A 23,518-nucleotide genomic window follows, 5' to 3' on the forward strand; every position below is an offset into this window, starting at 1 on the left:
GCTCCACTAAGTAGTAAGAACTCTGCTTTAATCCCAGAGTCATGTACTCCTAGCAGCTCTTGGGGTAACAAAATTGTATGTAAAGATTCAAGGTTTCAACAGTCTCAGAAAGGGATAGTAGCACTAACAACACAAAATTCCTTATGGAAGACTCCTTGCAGTAACTGGCTACAATCTCAATGAAACTATGTACTTCTAAAACATCTCCTGCTACAATCAGATTATAATACAGACATTGCATTAAGTAATCTCATGAAAAAGTAGTAGTCTTCACAGTACCCAGTCTCGGAATCTTCTCTTGGTTGGATAACTTTGAAACACATTTGATTTTGCAGAGTTTGTTGAGTAAAAGCTCTTGCTGACAAACAGCCCAACTACATTTATGCTGTCTGTTTTTATTTCTTCTAGGGAATTGTGCTGCAGCTAGGCAATACATAAAACCTCCCCTCCAGAGTTTGTGATCAACTTGCAACTTCATTTGCAATTGAGGTCACTGAGTAAGTTTTCTTCAAAAGCCGCCTGTGAAAGTGGCCAGCTGCTAAACCACAAGCTCATATTGAGGCACAGCTGCAAAAGTCAATCCTTACCATCTTAAAAATAAAGAATTTACACCTCTCATTGTGCAAAGAACACGACTGGAATCTAACAAGTTCAGTTTGAGTTCTGATGCACGTTGCTCTCTCATGCAACTTTCGCTCAGGAGGGGGAAGCTGTTTACTGACATAAAGTTGAACTGTGAAACTTCAGAGCACGGCACCTCTGAGCTCCATCTTATCATCTGACATCTGATGGTGCTTCCAGATTGCCACTGAAAGCTCTGTATCTATATGCGGTCTAATCTAATTCAAGTAACAATCTTAAATGGTGTCACTTCTTAGTGCCTTAGTGTAGCCCTATGTAAAATGGGGATAATTACTTTCTTCATTAAGGTCTGGCACTCATAAAACATTTGAAAGTCTTAGATGAAAAGGACTTTCCTTGCAAAATGTAATTATACTAATATTATGGCAGAGGTAAGGCATAGGCCCATGATTCAGTATACAGTATTTAAATACAATTACTTATCTATCAAAATCAAGAATCCGTGCTATTTCGCCCTCTCTCAGCTCTTGATCTTCTTATCATTATTAACCCTATTAATACTGACTCCTCTGAATCTACTCACGTACTCCTTCAGTAAAGTGTACAAGAAGCAAAAATACTCAGCAACTCATAGTTTCAGCCCTCAGTTTGTACTATTTTTCATACTTTTCCAGTTTGTACAAGTCCTGTTGTCACAGTTTTAGAGGGATACGTCAAATGTAAACACTTGACGTTTACACAGGTGTCCCACCCGTATTTGGATACGCTTTTTGGAATGTGGGCAACATTAAAAAAAATGTAATAAAATGCAAAAGGAATTGCAAATTGATCATCAGCTATGACAAACAAGGGAGGTCTCATGTCATTTCTAACACACCAGTCTTAAGCATTCTGGCCTGGTGTGATCTGCCCATGGCAGTGGTGGTGCTCCTTGCTTCCTAAAGCCCGCTGTGCTCTGCCCCTTCTCCTTGCAGCAGTTATGGGAAGGGCTTTCCCACACCTGCCGAGCATCAGGCATCCTGGATGCTTCATGCAGTTTCAAAGCAGCTTTATACACTGCTTGTTCCCCAGCGATGTGCAACGCCGCAAGAGTGGAACGGCTCCTCCACTGCTTCTCTCTCTGTGCTGTTGGGTGAGGAATAACTCCCCCGCGGGAGACGAAAGTCACGCAGTGAGCAAGAGGCTGAAAGTGCTACAGTGGAGAAAGGACTGAATTTGTCGTGTGCAGAGAGCGGGGGGGGGGGGGGGGGGAAAGAGGTGATGTTATTAAAACCAGACCACGAGATATTAACAGGGAGTTCTGCGAGGAAGGCAGAGGGGAGCGCAGGAGCTCCCTGGCCCACTCTCGCTCAGCCTCCTTTGGCCCCTCGTTCCAACGAAGGTGCTCGCCTCGTGCCGTGCTGGGGCCCCGCCGCCGCGGGCCGGGACACGTGCGCGGAGGCCGCGGCCGGGCCGTCCCCTCTCCGCCACGCGCGGCGGGAGGCGGGAAAGGGGCGGGCGGGCGTGGCGGCTCTGCCCCAAACTTGGCAGCGCTGCCCTCCTTGCGAGGGCTGCTGCGGGCGGCCGCCCCTATTGGCAGCGGCCTGCTCCCTCCTCTTCCTCCCTCCTCTTCCCTTCTCCTCCTCTGGGTGGGTTTCAGCCCTCCTCCTTCGTTAGGGCGGGGGAATTTTTTATTTTTTTAAAGATTTAAAAGGAAAAAAAAAAAAAAGAAAGAAAGAAATCCCAAGTCGCGTCCCGACGTCTCCGGGCCCCGCGGCCGCAGCGGCCGCCCCACATTCCTGGCATTCCTGGGCCGTGACTCCCCGCGCCGCCCCGGCCCCAGCCCGGCCCCGGCCCCGCCGCCTCCGGCTCGCTCGCTCGCCCCCGCGGGACGGCAGTCCCCTCCCTCCGCCCGGCCTCCTCCTGCCCGCAGCCCGCGGGCAACGGCAGCAGCTCCGGGCGTCCCGGCCCCCCGCGCCGCCGCCGGCGGCCCCAGCTGCGCCCGCCCCGCCGAAGTTCCTCGCCGTGGCCGGGCCGGGGCGGCGGGAGCGGGTCTCCCCGCAGGGAGGAAGGCGGCCGCCTTCCGGGCCGGGAGAGCCGCCTCCCGCGGGAGCGCACGAAGCCGGAGCCGCCGCCCAGCAGGTAAGGAGCCGCCGCCGAGTTGGCCGCACTTGGGTCCCGCCGCCTTCCGAGCCGTCCCGGGAGCGCGTTCCGCTCCGTGCTGCGGGCAGCGCTTCCGCGGGGTCCGTCGCTCGCCGCGCGCTGCTCTTGCAGCTGGTCGCCGTTCGTAACCGACGAAAATAGCTCAGCTCGGGCCGGGAGCGCCGCTCGGCCAGCTGCCATGAGCGGGCTCGGACAGCCCGGCCGGCCGCGGGGTGCGACCTGCGGGACGCGCGGCGCTGGTGGGTGCTCGCAGATCCCCGGGTTCTGTCTCCGTGCCCGCGCCTCTCCCCGCCCCGGTACCTTCGCCTTTGTTGCCGCTGCACCGCGGTGTGCCCGGGCGGGGGGCAGTGACACAGCGGCGGTGCCCGGGAGGGCTCCGGGCTCGCTTTAAGGAGCGCGTTTGGGACGGGCTTACATAATGTACGTGTGGCGTGTGGACGGACCGTGTGCTGGCGTCTTCCTATCGACAGGGCTTTATCTGCGATTTGCGTCGCGTTACCACATGCTTCTATCGTGAGCATCTCCTCGGCTGTTTGTAACTTTACCGAGGTGGAAGCAAACAGAGGTCGGTAGAGGCTCTGATTCAACGCGCTGCTTCCCAGAAAGTTTTCTGGGATTTCTGGCTGGTTGCCTGAAACTGTAGCTGAAAGAAATAGTTATGCGAGAAGCTGCTTCTTTCTTTTCCTTCGAGCTCTTAACTACTGCTGGCATGGGCTATTCCAGAAACACTGTTACATGCTGAAGTTCCTCAGAGCTGGAGGAATCTGCCAGTGAAATGGCAAATTTGCTCTCCCCACCCCTAAGTGCCACCTGCAGCTTCTCCATCGTGGAGAAAGCACTTTGGGGACCACTTATCGGGCTGTGATGTTCAGTCCGCAGGGATCGCGCAGCCCTCACCCTCCAGAAGGTCAGTCACCAGCAAGCAGCACTCTTTATACGGTGTAACATTCGGTGTGTTGGTATCAGAGCAATGCAAATAAGCTGTAGGCCTTGCTCTGTTGCTGACAGCACTTCTCTGAACTTTTTGTGGGAGGCTGTGCCAGAGCTGCTCGCAGGCAGAGGGCACTTGTGTGTATGCAATGGGTGGCAGTAGGAACATTGGGAGCGCTGCCTGCTTGGCCCCATCAGCAGGAAGGTGCTCCTCAGGCCTGTGGCCATCCGTTCCTCCGTGGCACCTGTATGCGCTGGGCTTGAGGGCATGGCTGTGGAGTGTTTGGCCCTGAGGGTGTCATGGTGCAGGCTGGGGCCGCAGGGCTACTCTTTAAGCAGCTCTGTCTATATTGTTAAATGGTTTGAAGCGGGTCTGATAAACATTTTGGTGATTGCAGAAGAAATAGTTTTGGAGCAGAGTTAATTAGCAATCCATGTTGATTGCCTTGACTGCTCTCGTGGCCATCCTCGTCCAGCCTGTCAGTCAGTTAGCACAGTGTAACAGTGGATTGGCTTCCTGTCAAGTGGATCTGCTCCCGCGCACTTAGCAGATCGCCTTGGCTGCCAGTGGCTCCTCCAGTCTTGAAAGAAGTATTTGATATTTTTTAAAAAATATTTGCTTACATACTTCTGGTAACTATGCTGTTTCTTTGTTCTAAGTCTGTTTGATACCACTGCAGCCAAAGGGGTTACTCTCCATTTATTTCTCTTCATACTCAGTAAGGCTGTGTTTGATTCTGTGTTTCTGATGCAACTGCTGTTGGTGTGCAGATGGTAGCAAGTTCTCAGTCGGTCACAGGTCTTAGTCCTTCAGAGACTCACCCACACGCTTAAATTCATATTCATGAATACTGCTTTGGAAACTGTGGAATTTCTTTATTATTAACAGTTACAAATGTATGCAAGAACTAGGCTATAATATTTGTGTGTTCAGCTCAATTATAAGAAGATTTCGATAAAGGCTTAATTTTCATGCCAAAAAGTCTCTTTGATGTCCAGGTCCACCACAAGTGCAACACACCTTGGCCTAATACCTTCTGGAGCTCCAGAAGAAGAGATCTTGGTTTCATGTAGTGGCACTGCAGTTGTTGCTCCTCGTGTGAGGAATCCATGCTTGAGGTTCTCTGAAACTTTGTCTGAAAAAGCTCAGTTCCATCATGGTGTGTTTGCCCTCCTTTGCCTAATGCTGGAGCCCTCAAAACTCGTGGGGTGCTTTTGGCTGCCTATGTCTGTGCTTCTGTGTGTGCCCAGAGCAAGCATCATTTGTCCACCCATACTGCAGAGTTCCCAGATTCTGCACAGGGCTGCTGCACAGCCTGCTGGTTTGCAGCATGCTCTGAGCTTATAAGGTTACCTACAGATGTAGGAATGGGCCTTAAGGCAGGAGCTGTCCCCCATCACTCTGCCCCTGTCCCCTTTGCCTTGGCCAGCATGGGAGGGTTGGGGAGGACTCTGAAGTGTAAAAGGATTGAGTTGTGTGTTAAAGAGTCAAAAGTTTGGCATTAGGTTTTAGTAAGGTTATGGGAGTTTTCCTGATTGGTCTTCATCTCTTTCATGAAATAGTCTGATTCTGATGGGTTAACACGATGCCTTTTAGTTTGTGCACATTATTGTGGCTGAGTTACTTTTTGAATCGATAAGAATGATTTTCACTAAATCTGCTGTTATTTTTTGTTTGTTGACATACAAGGGAACATTTTTTAAGCAAACTTTATGAATTCAAGGGTGGTTTTATGTGAAGAATCAAAGGAGTAATTTTACATTTTAAATTTAATTTCTTAATCTGTATATGAATATAAATAATGAAATTTGGCCTCGTCTTAAGGAGCTGGTGGAGATGGTGCTCAATGGAGGGTGCTGCCACTACACTGATGCAGTGGCTTACCTTCTGAGCAATACTGATTGGTATTTTTGGCTTTAGATACAGAGAAGAGTAAAAAAAAAAAAAAAAAAAAAAAAGGCTTCAAGATTGCTCTTAAAGTATTTCCCAAGGTCAGCTCTATCAATGTTGAAAGTGTCACCTGGAATTACGGGCTCGAGACTGTTGCAGCACAAAGTCTGTACATAAAAGGAATGTGCATACTTGTTTTAAAATGTATTTTCCACTGTCACTGTTGTTAGTAAGCAGTCATATGTATTATAATCAACTATAGATGAATAGCTTTTGAAAAAGTCATGACTACAAATTTAACACTGATGAAGCATAAATTTAACTAAGTGCTAAGAAGAGTTTCTAAACAGAGGATTTTTTTGAGGGACTGAGGTGTATGAAATGTTGAATGGGTGATATCCTTGGGACAATGCTGTCCTACAGCCCACTGTGATGTTTTGTAGCATGGGCGTTGCTAATCAAAAGTTTAGAGACTGACCTTTGTTCAGTGCCAGGCTTTTGGAAAGTGCAACCTCGCTTCCTAGTTCTCAAAGACTGCTCCTTTCCTGTTTATTTCACCAGTACCTTGCTGAAATGATGCCCTTTATGACTAAGAACCTTTTTTTTTTTTTTTTAACTTTTTTTTTGTCTGTAAACCTTAAATTACCAGGTGATGTAGAAACAGCAGGGGGTGGTGAATGTGTATGTTGATGATCTAATAAATTGGGTGAATGATGCTGTGCCAAAACTTGCTAATGATGCACAAGTATTTGGATTAGGCAAGGTTGAAGAAGACTGAGAATTTGTAAAGGGAATCCAAGAAAGCTGGGTAAAAGGGAAGCATAGCAGATGATGTCGATAAATTCAAGAATATGCATGTTGGAGGGAATAATCACATTACTCGTTCATGTTACTGGATTGTAAATTAACTGTATTAAGGTGGGGAGGAAGACTTCAGCAGTGTTTCATTTGTGCACCTGTGCACCTTCTTAATGCTTAGCATCAGGGAGAAGAAAACAGCCGTGGTCATTGTGAAATGCTGTGGTAGTAATACAAAGGAGATTATTAAGCATGCTTAAATCCCCCTGGAATACTAAATTTGTGATCTCCTATCAAAGAAGAGAGATTGGAAAATACTCATATGAAGTTGAACTGAAAATGTTAGTGTAGTTTCATTTTGGAGGGATCAATAAGAGGAGGTAGGATAATACAAGTCAGTGCTAAGTACTCTTTGGCTTAGTACGCTGTCTAGATGTAGGGAGTAGTTTGCAAGGCAACGTATATAATGCTGCTAAATCACTATTTTTTACATTTATTTCTTAAAGCAAATAATGGTAATACTTGCTGTCAAAGGAAATCATACAAAGCAGCAGCCTGGTAGGATGAAAAAGGAAAATGACCTGCTCAAAGGGATGGAAGGAACAGTTCCAGCTGTCAGCTGAAGGGATGCTAACTGTGATGCTCTAGGGCATAAATCAAGCACTATCTGACAGGTATTAAGAAATTTCTCTTATAACAGATAATGCTACAAGTGTCTACTGTGATGCTTGTTATGTTTTCTTGAGGGGATGTGAAGTAAGTTGCTGTTAGAAGCAGGGCAGTGGCTGGTGATCTGGCCCACTGTAACAGTTCCTGTAACCCATTGCAGTGGTTCTATTTAATGCAGGTGGAATTGAGATATTGTGGTTTTTATATATGGTCAGGCTTCACAGAAAGTTTATTTATTACAAATTGATTTTCTGACTTTCCCACTGAAAGGGCCAAAGCTTCTTTGAAGATGGCATTGCACTGCTTTTCTGAGCTCAGAAAATGAAGTGAATGAAAATCTTTGTGTTTTCATGCAGGTATATCAAAGTGCTGCCTTTCTTTGGGACTTCCTTGAGTCAGAGCACTCGCCTTGGCTAAGCTGGATGTATAGGAGAAGTGTGAGGTTACCAGCAGTTGCTTTAACTTGTGTTTGTGCAATTCTTTCATGTTTTTACAACTGAGAAAATAGTTTGCATTCCTTGGGTTTTTTAGATTAGCTCTTATCATAGAACTCCCTCCTTTGAGAGGAGGCATTCACCACCTTGTAGATAAAATGCCTTTGGCTTTTTATTGATGATGATAATTAAGCTAGGCTTTTGGACAAGCCTGGGCAAAATCAGGGGGCTTTGCCAATCAGAGATTCAACTCACAGGGGCCAGATGCCATGTTTGACAGCTACCACTACATGATGTTTTTGTAGATGTTTTCGCCCTTCCCTCAGCACTTTCATTTATTCTTCCAAAGCAAAACTGTATCCTGCTGTTAGTAGAAACTCTGCAGTTCCTGTGTGTGTGATATGCTTTGCTTATCTCAGGTCCTTTAAAGGTGAGACATTGTATAAAGGAATTTCTATGCAGAACTTCGGGCCAGTTCTCCAAGATAGAGGGGGAGGAGAAGGAAAAGTTAAAAATCCAGTGGTCTAATTTATCATGTGTTGAAATCAAGTTTGTTTTCTGATGCCTTCAGTGTGAACAGACCTTTAAACGCCTACCCTAAATATAGAAAATACAGATTTCTGAGAAAATCTGTCACCTCTCTTAAGAGCTTTCTGAATGCTCAGTGTGAACAGAACTGCCACTGGAAGAACCTTTGTGAGCTTTGGGAGTGATAGGGGTTTATTTCAGAAGTCCGGGAAAGGAGGCATCTGAAATGATCAGAACTGTTTTGTATTTACTTTCCCCTTTCCTGTCTGGCATACTTTAAGGGAGTTGGAGCTACTAGATAGGATGAGTTTCTATTTTCATTCTTTTGTGAAGATTCAGTCTTCTTTCAAAAATTCTTCAATTAACTTACTGGGAAAGAAGTTGGCTGCTAACTTAAGAGGAAAGCTAATGCAGTGTTTTGCTGATGGAAGTATTAGCAGAGCTTCAGAGCTCAGAATGGAAAGTAGGGCACAAGTTTCTGCTTCTGAGTAAAATGGCTCACGTAGACATATTTGAGTATAGGGCCTGTGATTCCATGTGTGCTTGCCAAGACTGTGTTGTAGGAATCTATGATAGCAGAGGAGGTTAAATCATGGTATTGATACTTCCATGCTGCTGCTTCCTGTTTATGTACTCTTTATGGAAACAGAAAAGCAGTGGCAGGGTCTTCTTGCAAGTTTGCTTCCACATGCCCATGTTTCCCTTGGTAGCTTGGCGCCCTAGAATGCTTTTGTGTGTAGTTTGAGGTCTTGCTGATAAAGTAGAATTAAAATATTGAAGGTGAGCATTATTGAGGCAGATTAACATTTACCAACTACAAATTAAGTGTGTTCATTGCTACCGATTTCACTTCGTTTAAAAAAACAAAACAAAAAAACTTTCTTTCTGATGAGTGGCAGATAAAAGCTACCTTTTATCTGAAGCTGAAAGTTAACATGGTCTATTACATCTCTTAAGAATTTCGGTATGTGTTTTAATGTTTCATCCTAAGTATTATGCAGAAGAAAGTGTTTAAATACAAAGCTGTATATGCAGTTAGATTCTCATTTAGTAATTAACTAAATTCCTTTTTTAATTTCCTTCTGTGTAGTCCAATCTAGCTAGAGAAGAGGAGAAAGAGTGATTTGCTTCAGTAGGCAGAGGGTGTGTTGAGGGAGCTAGCATGCTCTTACGATTTTGGATTTTGGTTTCTTTGGTCATAGGCTGTACTCCTCTGTAGTGGATTCATTTGTGTTTTTTTTTTTTTAATTTCTGTATTTAATTGGTAAATTTTCATAAACCTGTGCATTTAAATATGCAGATTTAGGAATCCACATTTCTTGCAAACTTAAAGCTTGATAACTAGGAGACTGTTCTTTTCAGAAGGGAATTACTGATCCAACCTCAGAGTCTGACCTTGTGAAGTGATGAGTGTTTCCCTGGAGACACCTTGAAGGAGAAGGTCATAACCTGAAGCAGAAGAGTCTCTCTACTTGGTTTTACTTCTTGGTCTTTGCTGCTGTTGTAGCGGCCTAAAACTGATACTCGCAGAACATCTCTTTGCTTTTGTAATATACTTTCATGTGCACCTCTTCACTGCTGAAAGGATTGATGTGAGTAGGATGTGATTTCAGAAAACACCAAGCCTTGCCTGATGATGGCTCAGATATTTCTTATGATGTGCAAGTGTTTTTTTCCAGATATATTAATATATTCTTACAGCTTTCCTATAACCTGATTTAGATATGAAGATCGTCATCCATGTGCTAATTAATCTGTCAAAACGTCTGGAAAGGGGTGGGTACACATTGCAGACAATTAGGCGTTTTGCTACATTAGTCAGCATTGTTAACCTCTGTTGATATTATATAAGGTTTCTTTCCTAGTTCTGTATTTTCAGCTTGTGTTCCAATACAAGTTTGTTAACATGGAGCTTAGCTTTCATGTTAGCAGTGTATGTTTAGTGTACCTGACAAGTACTGTTAATACGCTGCATGCTGCTGTGAAATTTTGCACTTCCTTTTCCACCCCCTCCAGAGTAATATGTTGAGATATTCATGAGTGCAAGACAGCAAGCTTGCTAGAGCTCACTTAATACAGTAAGTTCCATGCTAATAAAGCTGACTTCAAAAAACAATGTCTACTGTTAATACATCTTAATTTTGCTTACTCTGTTCTCATACTTCTGTTTGTAGAATCAGAATGGTTTGGATTGGAAAGGACCTTAAAGCCCATGTGGTTCCAATCCCCTGACAAGAGCAGGAGCACCTCCCTTTAGACCAGGTTACCCAAGGCCTTATGGCAGCCTGGCCTTGAATGACTCCAGAGATGGGATATATACGTCTTACATACACACTTCTTAGTCCCTCCATGTTGTATGTCACACCGAGTGATGGAGGATATGGCAGTGAAGGAAATCCTCATTTATTTAGATATTTTCTTGGAATGGGAAAACGACGTTGTAGATAGATGTCTTGAAGACACAGCCCACCACAGCTTGAGCGTGTGGTTTGAGAAAGGAAGGGGTGTTAGTTTTGTTAAATACCTTTTAAAGAAGTTTAAAAAATGGGAATGAAAATAAAATAATGTTTAAAAATTCAGTGTTGAAGAGACCCTTTGATAATATGAAGATTATTTGAGATTGAGACCGAATCCAAACTGCTTACCAGGAAAAAACCTACTGATAATGAGTTCTATGATTTATTGTACCAGTTTCTCAGGAATCATGGCTTTGCTGTGGGGACCAAGTTAAAATAACCCTAGACAGTCTTCTAGAACATTTGGTGAAGGGTTTAATCATCTGTCTGGAAACTGGACAAGGCTCTGGCTTTGTGATCAGTTAGGTCCCTTTCTCCATAGTGATTTGAAATTTAAAATATGTGTATATGTATTTAAAATATATGTGTACATTCACATATTTGAAATAAAAAACATTTGATATTGGTTCCACTAATTATTGGCTCTTTTTGTAGTTGTAAGGGGTGAAGATGAGTTGGGTTACTGGACTTCTTTTTTTTCTTTTCTTTTTGCTTATGTACTTAATACACATTGTTTAGCAGAGAATCTCATAAGGTATCAGTGTAAAAAGTCCAGAGATCTTTTAAGTAAATAGTGGCAGCAATACAATCTTTTGGGACTTTCACAATCAATCAAAATGATCTGCTTTGCAATACCTTGTACTTCTGTACCAGTACTTTGATATGCACTTCATTTCCTTTATACTGAGACATTTGACAGACCATATATCTACCTGCACACTGACATTCCTGCACCAGCTCTAACTGTGTTGTGGTGTGATGGCTGCATTCACACCTGTGTTATGATTTCATCTGTTGTGTATGGGAAAAGCAGATCTGAAAAAAGCATGCATTAAGCAAGTTGCCAAATTCGTCTTGTGGAGAACCAGCACATATAGGGGCTATTTGTGTGATGAGTTTAGAGATTCCTCCATTGGTGTCTTGGGAAGTTACTTCTCTGACATGCATGGCTATCTCCATGAACACAACTCAAACCTGAAAGAATTTGACCTGTATAACAATAGGACAGTGCTAGTGCCAAGCCTTGGTGCAACTTGAGGGATGTGCAAAGCAACAAACAGTGAGGAATCTGTTTTGTATAAATGTGTTGATGTCAGGTGTTGTGTATTCTGCCTGTTAAGAAGAGAACTTCAGGAGAACTTGAATCTCTTGTTTTTAAACAATAGATCTCTTACTCTCATAGTCATATAGAGAAATACAGGAAAATGTGTAACACAGTGACTCAGAAACTGTAGTTCTGTCAACTAAAGAAAAAAGGCTGTCTTCTTGCTACGTGTGATTTCACTGTGTGCTGCTATCACCATGCCCGATGTTGCATTTGACATTGGAAACGCGATGCCTTGACTTGGATGTAAACTCTGTTCCTTCTCTGCAGCTTCTCTCTCTCGGGTGTTAAAGATATGGCCGTGAAATGGTCGCTTATAGGAAGCTCAAAAATGTTAAATTTAATTGCAGTATTTGTGTATATCTTTACAGAGTATATGTGAAACTTTTCATGTCATGTGTTTCAGTGTTTCCTTTTCTTCTTGGCTGAAGAAGTAACTCTGAGAAGCTGGTGGAAGTGTGCACAGAAGGCATCATCGAGCTCATACATACAGTTTGTGTACTAAGTGTATTTAAACATCGATGCATTACCTTGCCAACAGTGGGAACTTCACAAGGACGAACTGTAAGGTCAAAGGAAATGAGAAACAGAAAGGACTCCTGACTGCTGTGTCTGGTAGCACTGAGCACTGTTCTCTCCTTGTCCTGTCAAGATCATGGTGATAACTGAGTGTTTTTTCCTCTCATTAGGAAGGCCATAAGGCATAGTTACTGAGGCTTGGTTAGTTTCAGATCTGGAGATAGCTGTGGAGAGACATAATTAGATAAAAGGGGCTCAGAGTCTTGTGCAAGAGAAGCCAGTGTGATCCAGACCAATTCTGATGTATGAAGGGTATAGCATTGCAGTTGTATATGGAGATGTTGGCACTGTAGTACAGATCACATCTTTATGTCATGTTCTAGGAGAGGGAGAATTACAACTCAGTGATTCAAGACTAGTCAATCTATTTGGTACCTCATGCTGGAGGTATCGAAGCCCAACCGGCAAACATTCTATCCCAAAGCCTCTGGCTGCATCCTGCAGACCGAACTGCAGTGTCCATGTGAGCAGAAATTTGAAGGATGGGGACATTGGTAAGAGGAAATAGTGTTTCCAATTTGAGCACATGAAAGTGACGGTAACTCTTGATGCTTGCGATGCTAAGTGCTGTTGCATTAAACATACAGGATCTCAGCTTTCAAAATGAATCACTCTGATTTCTTCTACAACAAAAAGCTGTAGTGGTAAGGTTGATGTGCTTAGCTGGAGTCCCTTTAGCACACTTTTTAGTTAGGTCTGGGAATAAGTAAACACCTCAAATAATCTCTGGTTTTGTCATCTCTTTGGTAGTGTGCTTGTTTCCTGTGTTATGAAAGGCATCATTAGATTAGCTGTGTTTAAGCTTCCTGTCTCACTGGGTATTTTTCCATTAATTTTACAGTCTCTTTCAGAATGTACCAGTATCTTTTCTGTAATAAAGGCTTTACTTTAATTATCTATTTTTTTTTCCTGTTGTGATGTTTTTTTTTTCTTCCTCTTTACTTTGTCTAAAATAGCTTTCTAGCTGATACTTGCTTAGATTTTATTTAATTTAATGGCATATGCTATTGTAATAACATGCAGGCAAAGAAAAATAGTACAACTTCTGACTGAAGCTGGTACACTTGGTTAATTTGTACAACAAGCTAAGCAGACTGCTTAGCTGGATATCTTCTTATTCATGGCTGTGAACCTCTGCTTTCAAATGATGTTTTCAGTGTGGTGTCTGTGCTGCCAGATTGGTGATTTCAGTTTCTGAAGCCCAAAAGAGAGCTGGTCCTTAATGTGTGGCATCAATGGTGTGGGTTATGTTGGTCGTTTTTGGTTTGTTAGGTGTCTGTTTATCAGGAAGAAAGCTAAACTCACCTGGGTGATAGCTCAGGTTGGACTACAGAAATTGTGTGAATGCTGGTGTTTACTTGCTCTAACCAACCACAATGCTACTTTTCTTGACTTTTCATGGGGGAAATGTTTTTGTCTGATTGATAACTCTTCAGCCATCAACTTTGGCTGAAAAAGTAAGTGTATGAGATGCACAGTGTCATGTTTGGTGGAGTCTTTCTGGCTTTTCTCAGTAAAATGAATAGAAGATTTTTGTTGGCTACTGAGAAAGGAGCAGACCTGATTTTCAAAGGTGCGAATTTATTATATAATTACAATTTTTTGCATCTTTCTGCAGGCGAGGGGAAAAAAAAAGTATGAAGCTGGCTGAGTGCTTCTGAATCTTGGAATATATACATGTTAGCATATTCTCTTACCATTTGTAAGGCACAGAAGGTCTGGGACTAAAAATAATGTATGTGCTGGATTTCAGACGTAGACATGTATTTTGCAAGGTAAAAAGTAAATCTAGATAGGGAGACAGCAAAAAGCTGTATTGAATTTCCAGAGCATGAGGTAGAATACTTTTTTTTTTTCTTTTCTAGAAAACTTTGGAGATTAAGTGATCTTGATTTCTACTGAGCCTCTGTATATGTATAATGCCATTTCTGTCAAGGTGTGTGTTTGCCTATAATGTTAGTGAGTTTGAAACTCTTAGTGTACGTAAAGATTGAACTAACGCTTGAATGTGAAGGTCTTTAAACTTGTTCTTAGGTTTTACCCCTCTGAATAAACTTGTTTGGTTTGGCAAATGCAGCTGCTGCCCTGCCACTTGATGTTTCTTTGTGTTCTTGTGTTACTGTCATAGATCTTGAATTAGTACCCCTTGTGTTCTTTTAGTCCTGAATTTGGGAGTCTTCAGGATCAAATCTTTAGATTTGTGGGGCTTTTTTTTTTTAATTTCATTTTTTACTTCCACCATTTTGTTCACAAGCATTCATGTTAATCCACTAATTTAACTCTACATTTTCCAAAGCTATGGCAGCTGCACTGAGGTATGAAATCTTCATCTTATTTCACAGTGTTTATCTCTTACTGTCATTTAATTTATTTGCTTTTTAGAGTCATGCGTTATTTTAGGAAATAACAAGTTTATATTTTGCATTTTAGCCTATGGCCAATTTGAGTGGCCTCTTTTTCTCCCTTAAATGCCCAGTTTGAGGGTCATCCTAATTGATTGCTTTCACTCAGTTGCTTACGTTATGTTCTTCATTTGAGCATCATTGTCTTGATCGCAATTAAACAAAAGCCCAATTAAGTCTCATGCTATACCCGGGAAGTAACTCGCCAGAGTTTGACAGCTGAACAAAGGGATTTTAATTGACAATTTCTTCAGAGGAAGATGTCTCAATGGAGGTCTGTAAAGCAGAACATGCAATTTGAGACACTTAGCAGCTATCACTTTTATATTATTTTAGATCTGTGGCTAAGTCTTCTGCTCTGCTGTAAAGATGTGAATCAGAGCTGGAGAGCTAATTTCCATTCTGGTGACAGTGTAAATGCCTCTCTGAGATTCAGCTTCCCAAAGTAGGAAACATGAGAGAGTAAGCGAACACTTAACTTCTTGGAATACTTAAATGCAGCTCTATGTGGTAAAAAGGCAGGATTAAAATTCTCATTTATCCAAATATTTATTTGGATATTTAGTCAGCAAATACACATATATACATATATTTGGTCTGCAAATCCCACTTAACCGATGCTGTTGTTGTTATTACTCTCAATACTCTTGTTTTAGAAGCTGTAAATCTGTAAAGAGTCACTTTAGGAGTGGGAAGAAGAGAATGGATTAGAGCAGTTTTTTTTTCCAAACTGTGGCTTGCATGGTTCTTGGCATTTGTCCTGCTGAAGAAAGTGACTTTAGAAAGGCAAGTAAGGGGGAAGACACTCGAGAAAAACAGTCCACGAGAAGAGCCTGTTTTAACAGACCTTTTTAGAGTATTTGTGGGACTACTGCATTATTGCATGAATACTTGTAAAATGTTAGAAGTAGATTTTCAGTTGGGTCCTCTGCTTTCTCTCCTTTGCTGTTCATGTTTTCTTTTAGCAGCCACAAGTTTGTATCACTGTATATAAAAACCAAGATAATTTTCAACAGTTTCAAGCGCTCCTATACATTATTATATTTGATTTCCACAGAACCATAAACACTTTGTCCTTTGCCTTTTACTAGCTATCAGCTTGGCTGTTCCTTGTGGACAGGAAAGCTGTGTTTAATGCTTTGTAAAGAAGCCATCGATTCCTTACTTTTATCTCTGTTCAGCATAAATTATTTTCAGCAAGGCCACAGAACTGTTTTGGCCAAGATTTGCAGGTGTCCCTTGTGGAGAGCTATTTCAGGATAAAGGCTTAATCTTACTGTTACTTTCATCCCCTTTTTCTTTTTCATCTCTCCTTGAAGAACGCTAATCCTGAATGATAGGAGTCTCTGGTTGGTCTCCCTTCTCTATGGCTTTTTTGTTTGTTTGTTTCTTCCATATTCATAATTAACCTGCAACTGGATAGGCTGAAGCATATTTTTTTGCCCTTAAGCTTGGAAACTTAGTGTGCATTGCCTCTGCAATATTTCTAAGGGGAAATTCAGCCCCTAATTATCAAATTAGATGCACATTCTGGTTCTTTGGCATGACTTTACTTCTGCCCATCTGTTAGGTTGGCACTTTGCCCTTTCAGAAAGTAACCTACCAGTTTTAGCTGAGCAGACGAGCCAACCAAAGATAGGTTAAGAGAGAACACTTTATGTTCAGTTTCTCTTGCCAAAAGCTCTTCCTGTTTGCTAACAATGTCAGCTTAAGCCCATATGCTTCTTTACATGGGATGACATCTGTGCAGACAGATGCAGGCATGGCAATACAAATGACATTTGATAAGAAGGGCATATGTTATGGAACCAGACACCACTACGAGTTTAAGATCCTGTGTATACTGTATGTGTATATGTAGATCTATAGATTGCTTGTGTATTTTGCTGTGTGAGAGCATTTATCAGTGAGGGTCGGACTTTCGGAAATGCATCAGAGCATGTGAATTTTACATGTCTTGATAGAAGAGATTAAAAAAAGCTATTCTTTTTGAAGCAGCCCCTTTGTCCCTCTGGTGGATGATGCTAGATTTTTCACCAAATAAGAGGCTTCTAAGCCTGCTTTTCTCAGTTACCTCTGCTTTTTGGATTTACTGTATGAAATAGCATTTTAGTTATGGGAGACTTTAAAGAGATAGGATGAAGCTGAGATCCAGTTAGCTTAATTAAACCATATTTCACATTCTTTGCCCATGTGAGCCAGAGTTGCTTATTCCTCTACTCCAAAAAATACTTTTTGTTGTTGCTGTATGGTAGGCCAACATATGTACAAACAGCGAGAAACATGGGGTTGTGCTTGCAGCCTTCCAGACCTGTGATGTCAAAGAAGTGCCACAGAGCTACACAGCTGGGAGAGAGGACCCTGTGATCAGGGAAGGTCAGTACTGGTTCTGAAAACGGTTGGACATCATAGCAGAGTGACTTCAGAGAGCCCCTGGTGAAAAGGAAAGAAAAGGGTTCTCCAGATGAGTGATTGTGTTTGCCTGTGCTGCCACATTCAGAAATTCCTACTTTAAGTTCAGCAGAAACATAATTTTGAAGTGGCAATAAGGAGGCAGAACAGTTATTAGTAATGCAGAGATAACTGGCCTTGACACAACAGCACCTTGAAAGAAGATTGGTCCACGTATTCTGCTCTCCAGATTAAGGCTGATGGAAAAGGTAGCAACGTTTCATTAAATAAGCTTTACATATAGTCAGTCTTAAGAAAGAAGAAAAGACATTTTTCAAGTTTTTCTGCTTTGATTTCTGTGGTCAGAAAAGGTGTTAATTGCAGCAAGTCCTGGCAAAATGCTTTTATGCTGACGGGTAATGTAAAGTAATACTTGTGACATTTACAGGGGAATTGACTCCTTTTTAAACAGATGTTAGTGTGGAAACAGTTTTAACTTGGTGTTTAATTAGAAAAAAATACATTTAGTAAATATATTCCATTGGAAGTTCAGAGCACGAGAAAAAAAAACCAAGACTGTAGGATTTGCAGCGTATGACAGGGTGGTCTCTTGACGTCCCTTCCAACCCCTGCAATTCTGTGATTCTGTCAAAATTGCTTATTGTGTGTGTGTGTGTGTGTGTGTGTGTGTGAAAACAAAACATATCTTTCAAAAACATGAGTTAATGAGTAGTGGCAAAAATGAGTCCTTCCACTGAAAGAATTAAGACCACGTGTATGTATTCTGTATCCCTTTGGTGAAACTAACATCTGGTACTCCAGAAGTATTTCTTGACATTTTTTGTAGCTTTTTATTGTGTTTACATGTCTAGATACAAGACTATAATAAATAGTTACAGAAATTGGCTGTTTTCATAGCGCTTATATATTGAACTCTTTTAGACTTGAGAACTTGCTGTGTTTTTCCAGAGGGGGTGTTGGAGTCTGATAATTGTGGAGAGCAAACAATTTCTGAGTTATTTATTTATTTTTTTGCTACTTATTTTTGGAGCATTTCTTGGAATGGCAGCTCTCATTCCTTGGTTGCTTAATATCATTGTTGTATTTGCTAATTGAAAGAGCTCCAGAAGCATGTATAGCTATTAAATTCTCAGACTGAATGTGGTTTGTTGAATTTACACCATTGTGGGGGGGGGAATGAATCTGGAGGAAGATGATTTCCTTAATCATACTGATGCAGCCACTTTCTCTGTACAGAGCTTTTTTCTGCGTTTCCATAAGGATAGTTGCACTTCCAGTTTGGATGAGATAAAGGAATTCTCCAAAGTCTTGAAGACTGCTGGTTCCTCTGGTTGGATAGGGTTAATGAGAAACATTGAGTGTCTCCTTCTACCCTCTTCTATTTCAATTGATTCATCTGTATATAATCAATGAATATACAGATGTTATAATTAAGAAATATCCAGGAAAGTTAGGCTAAGTAAGATTACTGCAACAGAAGGATAATAAATGGAAAATGCTTACTGATTTTGTAGGCTTGCAATATTCTCCATGAAGAGTGATGTCCAGAAAGAGATTCTTCCTCAGTGGCAGTCAGCACTTAAATCGGATCTAGGAGAGGTGGAGCCAGGCTCCACCCCTTCCAGTAGCACAGGTGAATTGCCTTCACCTGTGCTCCCGTGGCTGACTCATTGCTTGCCTCTTGTGGTCAATCAGAGGTGCAGACCATGACTCAGCAGTTCCCATACAATCTGAAATACAGGGTGAGTAATAATATCCCCACTCTTCCCTTCTCCCATGTGCTCCATCGCTGTGGCCAGAAAAAATACAGCCAGGAGTGGATGTTATTGAAGTTACACTCATTAACTCTTTCCTTAGAGTGCCTCTATCCAAAGTGTACAAATAAACACTCTCCTATTTCATTCTGAACCTGATTTAGTAGCTGCAAAATGGGAATTCCAATAGCTGTCCAGATAAAAGTTTATAGAATCATAAAATCATACAATTATTAAAGTTAGAAAAGACCACTAAGATCATCTAGTCCAGCCATCAACCCACCATCCTCCTGCCCACTAAGCAGTTCAAGTGATTTGAATTAAGTTGTAAAGACTGAGACATCTATTGGCATTTCTTCCCTCACTTCATTAAACTGCTAAAAATCTCTCCTATTTGTAAAATCTGCAGAAAATAAGTGTTACTGATGCATTAGTGTCAGTGTTTTGTGTACAGTTTGCAAAAAAAAAAAAAAGTTGGGCTTATGTTGCAGGAGGTCAAGGATACCCTTGTAATTAACTTGCCCGTGTTTTGGTATGTTAAGCCTGGCTCAAGTCTGCAGCGCTTTCATTTATCCTTGGCTCTCTATGGATGTGCATCTACAAATGCTTTTTCCTATTGCAAGATCAAAAAATTATTTATTTGGTTCCATGATGGATTGCTTTAAGCTGCTGCTTAAGCAAAGTAGCCAAAAGAAAAGTTGCAAAGTATTTTAATGTCAGCATTGCTAGAGACAACAGTTGCTACTGAAGTGGAAGAAGCTAGCTGTAGCCTCCCTAGTTCTCAGCAAGTTGTATAATTTCAGTGGGAATGATTTACCCTCTGTCTTTTTCTTTGTGCAGTGATCTTTTTGTGTTGCTGTGCTTTCTACAGTTAAATGTTCCTACAGAGAGTGATTCTGTAGAGCTTTTTGTTGTTTTGTGTTGTTGAGCCTGGAAAGGGACTGTTGGTTATGAGGCATTGTGCAAGATACTTTAGTAATGGGAATTATCTTTTCTTTAGTATTTTCTTTTAGCGGATTGCTTTTTCTGCCTTCTTGTGTTGCTGTTAGGTGCTATCAGCCTGTTTATTTTCTGTTTGTGCTTTGATGTTCCACCAGCTGTCAGAACAGGTCCTCCAGTCTAAGCCAACAAACTAGGCATTTGTTGTGATTTTAAATGTCAGCACTCAAAAGAATCCTGAGGAAATCCACTTCCTAGTATTGCCAACCCAGCAGCTGTGTGAAAATTCAAAGCTCTCAACTGACACACTTAAGAAACAGTTCTCATTTACAAAAACTCTGCTTCTAGTGCTTATTATAGGATTTAGGTGTTAGGAGCTTCCTTGGATAGTTCACCTCTAGTGTTGGTTCATTCCTTTGAAAAGTATATTTGCTTGCTCCTCTGGTACAGTATTGGCAGCTACGTAGGCAGGAGGAAAGGGACAACTCTTGAGTTATCATCTGGACCAATTTAGGGGTCAAAATAATCTTTCTTCAGACAAATGCCAGAAGGAACTCCTGAAATTGAAGGCTGCCACATCTCGCTAACCGGATGTCGTGTGGGTCATAATGGGGAACAGTAATGAAGTATGGGTTGCTACTTTTTTGAAACTTGCTGAATTAAAGTGACGGATTGACTTCAAATAGGTAGCATAACTGAATTTATATTAAATAAAAAATAAAAAATGCCTGCACTGTGCTGGCTGAAGAACAGATGAATAGAACATTACCAGAAAAAAAAAAAAAAAGAGATTTCCAAATCATATAGGAAATTCCATTCTTAATTATTTTCTTTACAGAGACGGCCTTTAGCTAACGGTACAAGAGTTATAGCATTGCAGATCTCTATCAATGATATAAATCCTAACCGTGATAACTAACGATATTAATCCTCTGACACAAACTTTCCGCTGCTGTGATCATTTGTGCACAGTGCCCTGGAGATGGAGGAGGAAGGACGTCGGCAGCTAGATGGTTACTTGAGGAGCACGTTAAGCACCTGACATCTGATGAGTCACTCTTCAAATATGTGTGATTAAATGATGGTTAACTGGTTTCTGCAGCTGATGAAGATCAAATATATCTTAACTGTGGAATGTTCTATTTTTGAAGACAGTAGGAAGTGCACAGTGACCCCCCCAGTTTACAGGCCATACAACAGTATAACTGACGGTCTGCAAAAAAAAACCAGCCACAATAACAAGCTCGTGCACTAAGTTTGTGTGTTGCTTGCTAATATTTCTAACATTTTAATGTATTTTTTAAAATGTTGTTAATTTATTTCTAATGTTGATAACTCAGTGATATTTGCTGTGTTTGTCTTCTGGTTGATTCCCATCTGGTGAAATCAGTTGCCCATTCCGAAATCCCCATGCAATCTTGCCTAAAGGTTGCTTTGGGTCTCTGTGGTAAGAACAAAATGTAGATGTTGAGCCAACGTTTTTCTTATGATCCACGTGCTGACTATACTAAGAGAAGTTCAGTTCTCTTGTGCAAATGCTTTGTAGGTAAGGTATAAGCATACGTCATGGTAAGATGTGTTCTGTAACACATCTGTGTTAGGAACATGGGCCAGGAACTGAAGATGTTTTAACCTGTTCTGTGAAATAGCAAAAGGTTAGAGGTTGCTGTTCTTAAGCAACAACAACAACAAAAGTGTCATTTAGCTATATCAGCTCTGAAGAGAGAACAAGAAACCACCTAATAAGCCTCAAACAACTGTTATAAATGATTCATCATTTTAGAATGCGATCATGGTTGTAATCCTGTATTTAAGTCAAGTCCAAGCACTGACAAAGAGGCCAGTTTGGAGAGGAGCTGAGGGGAGGCCTCATGGTGACTGCAGCTCCTCATAGGAGTGGAGGGCAGTGCTGAGCTCTGCTGTGTCAGGGCCTGAGGGAACGGCATGGAGCTGTGTCAGGAGGGCGACAGCTGGGGGTTAGGGACAGGGTCTGCTCCAGCGGGCAGTGGGCATTGTGGGTCCATTCTAACTTAGGTTATTTTATGAACTAAAAATAAAGAAATGAGGACACAAAATGTGAAATTTTAGTGTTTACAGATGGATTATTGAAGTTACAAAGCTCACAGAACATGGGGTTTTGTAACAACTAATCAAGTGCAGTGTTTATGTTGTGGTCGTTCTGTACTCTTGTATCTTTGAAAGGGGTTATGAGCATTTTTTCTGTTATTTTATGTACTTAATGCACAAGCTTTTAGCAAATTGCCTTTGTTAGACTTGCATCTCGTTGAATAAACACAGATTGAAACAGATTCCATGCTGTAAAAACAACCACTCTCAAGCCAACTTCTTTGTGCATGTGGGTTGTGTATCATTTCCCCCAAGGAATTAACAGCATACCTTGAGCTTTACTTTTTAATTTGACTGAAAGAGAGAGCCTTGCTTACAGAAGAAAAAAAGCACTTCTGGACTCTAATATCTTAAACTCCATAAAATGCTTGAATATTTAGCTTTGATAATATATGAAACAAATCTGGTGATCCGTAACATTCCTGAAGTGCGTTCCTTTCTTTTTCTTTTTTTTTTTTTGTAGCAAAAAGAAATAAAAGTAGACATAAAATGATGCATGACAGATGGGTTGGTGTTGGTTGAAAGTTAGCCCTCAAGCGTGAAAAAATTCCTTAGTTCTAAATTCTGCCTTCTAATATCCCAGTAATATCAAGAAATGGAACTTTTCAGCTAATGTGGTTTTGCTCGCGGAGGCAGATGATCTGAAAAAATGTCTTCCTTGTTCTTGAAATCAGGAATTGATTGAGATTCAAAATCAGGCAATTGAAATGAGAAAATGAATATTCGAGTCACAGCTATAGTGTAGGTTTTGCAGTCAGGAAAACAGCTTTGCAAAAATAATATATGCAAGGGAGAATAATCTTTTGATTCAGTTCCCAGATATATTAACGTAAGATGGTTTTGGGGTGCTTTGGGGTACAAAATGGAACTTCCTTCCTTTCCACCTTCCTTCAGGATAATAGGAGAGAATGGAGCTCTGTTTCTAACACACGTTTATAGGTGAGGTGCTCTGCAAACATGTTGTAACTACTCTGCTGTAATTAGGTCTAGTGCAAGGAGGTTCAGTCTCTGTGTTGGTTTTATTTATTTATTTAAGTTTTTTTTGTTTTTTTTTTTTAGGTCCAGAAGGGTTTAGTTATGTTGGTTTATTTGTTTTGGTTTTCATTTTTGTTTGTTTTTAGGTGCAGAGGTTTGATCTTTCCGTAGTAAATATCTCATACAACTTGCACGCCTAGTTGTCTGAACATAAGCAAAATATACATGTTTTAGAAATGTTTTTAGCTCTTAAAGTAGGTATCTGTCTCTTGTATTGAAGTGCTTGTCCCTGGTACTTTTCCAACCTTTGCAATCTTCCACTGATTTAAAAATAAATAAATAAGATTAGTAGCAGGGCTGCCTGCCTGAGCAGTCTGCTCCAGAAATGCCTGTATGACCTAATCAGAGTAAAAAATATCTAGTACTAGTTCTAAATGGTGTGTGGATTAGATTGGCAAGAAACTGGACAACTTCACTCATGTGTGCTGCAAACAAACCCCTCACCCATGCTGTTGTTGTTAGTCTTTAAAGTTTTGTTGGCAAAGCTCTGCCTTTTAGGAGTGGAAAACAAGTCATACCCACAATAGAAACAGTTATTCTGGCAAAAAGCTCAGTGTAGTCTCTGCCAGTTTAATGAAAGCCTTTGGCTTATATCTTGTACTACGTTCAGGGAAGAGGCTTGGCTACCCCTTCCCTGTCCTGTGCTGTCTTCTCCAGCCCTTTAGAATCTGCATC

General features: G+C 41.3%; 1 protein-coding gene across 3 annotated transcripts in view; it reads left to right on the forward strand.

Moving 5' to 3' along the window:
- Positions 1-2,571: 2,571 nt before the first annotated feature.
- Positions 2,572-23,518, forward strand: part of PTPN14 (protein tyrosine phosphatase non-receptor type 14) — a 103,075-nt gene continuing 82,128 nt past the window's right edge. For 2 of the 3 annotated variants that reach the window (XM_031595714.2, XM_090135051.1), the window contains exon 1: positions 2,572-2,703. The gene's annotated coding sequence lies outside the window, so the exon portion shown is untranslated. Of the gene's footprint in view, positions 2,704-2,944; positions 2,964-23,518 lie in introns of those variants that run through there. The other variant, XM_090135050.1, reaches the window with a different exon arrangement.

Source organism: Phasianus colchicus, chromosome 2 (genome assembly GCF_987193195.1).
Source record: "Phasianus colchicus chromosome 2, bPhaCol1.hap1.1, whole genome shotgun sequence".
Taxonomy (NCBI): Eukaryota; Metazoa; Chordata; class Aves; order Galliformes; family Phasianidae; genus Phasianus; species Phasianus colchicus.